This window comes from Austrofundulus limnaeus, unplaced genomic scaffold, assembly GCF_001266775.1.
Source record: "Austrofundulus limnaeus strain Quisiro unplaced genomic scaffold, Austrofundulus_limnaeus-1.0 Scaffold890, whole genome shotgun sequence".
NCBI lineage: Eukaryota > Metazoa > Chordata > Actinopteri > Cyprinodontiformes > Rivulidae > Austrofundulus > Austrofundulus limnaeus.
The window spans coordinates 1-1232 of record NW_013953292.1 but is presented as its reverse complement, the minus strand read 5'-3'; the positions used below and the strand labels follow the sequence as shown (position 1 = coordinate 1232).

General features: G+C 51.9%; 1 protein-coding gene across 7 annotated transcripts in view; it reads right to left on the bottom strand.

Annotated features, from left to right (window-relative positions):
• The window catches only part of fat3a (FAT atypical cadherin 3a), an 87207-nt gene extending 85994 nt beyond the window's left edge, over positions 1-1213 (bottom strand). For all 7 annotated transcript variants that reach the window (XM_014029365.1, XM_014029368.1, XM_014029371.1 and 4 more), the window contains exon 1: positions 851-1213. The gene's annotated coding sequence lies outside the window, so the exon portion shown is untranslated. The remainder of the gene's footprint in view (positions 1-850) is intronic.
• Positions 1214-1232: the final 19 nt, after the last annotated feature.

Sequence of the window (1232 nt, the reverse complement as noted above, 5' to 3'; positions counted from 1 at the left end):
CAGCCTATGGTTCATTGATCTATTGCTCTTCAGTCTATGGTCCCTCAATCTTTGGTCTATCAGTCTAAGGTCATTCAGTCTTCTGTCCCTCAGTCTATGATCCATCAGTCTATGGTCCAGACAAGGGAGCAGTAACTGTAATTTCTCAGCACAATCTTACTGAATTCAGCCTGAATCTGCATGCTTTTACTCTTGATGGTTATCTTCTTAGAAACTATTACATTAAGGACTACAAAAGGCTGGCAGTCAAGCTGACACTAGAGGAGTGGTGATATTGACTGGAGGAAGATGAACGTCTATTTGTAGATCAACCTAACAGTTTTTGAATACACCCAGAGTGATATTTCTGTGGTGTGTGTGGTGGTTCTGCTGGTCCACATGATGCTGATGGGATGTAGATCTGAAAACGGTTCCACATGCTCAGAAAGAGGTCGGACTATGAACTGGTTTGGACCTTCATTTGGACCATCAGGACCTCCTCAGAACATATCTGGGTTCTGGAACGAAGGCCCACCTCTCTTATATTTTTATTCTGAAGCAGATCAGTATGATGCTGTATCTGATTCATGATCGATAACTGAGTCGGAACCGAACCGAACCTTCATTTCTGCACATGAACTACAGCCTCCTCAGATCTGAACACCGCATTCAGATCCGACTGGGTCCAGCCGAACCTGACCGGTTCTGTGTCCAGAGACACGCAGCTGCAGCAGGACCGTACCGTGACACAGGTTCGGTTCTGATCAAACCCATCTCCCTGACAATAGAAGCCTGTTCGCTGCATGTAGACACACCTCTCACTCTGCAGTCGCATTTCTGCTGGTTCCGCGGCTCGGTCCGCCCAACTCACCCGCTCGTGTCGTCCAGAATCACGGTGTGCAGGTCCATGGACCTCGGACCCGTCCGCAGCACGTCCAGAACCGACGGGAGCCCGGCTGGATTCCCTCTGCAGCGGCTGCTGGTGCTCCTGAAAGGGCCGGCTGCTGGTGTGCAGAGAGACGCGGGCACGGCGCAACCTCGTGCACGCTGGTCGTGTGTCCGTGCGTGCACGCGCTCGTCCGTGTACATGTATGTTTGTCAGTAGGCCACCTGCCTCTCTGGTCCCGACGGTCAGAACCGCTGCTTCAGTTCTAATGGATCTAAAAGCTCGTTTCAGCGTTCTGATCGGGCAGCAGGGCCGCGCAGAGCGGGATGAAGGGTGCCCTACCCGGAGGTGTGTGTGTGTGTGTGTG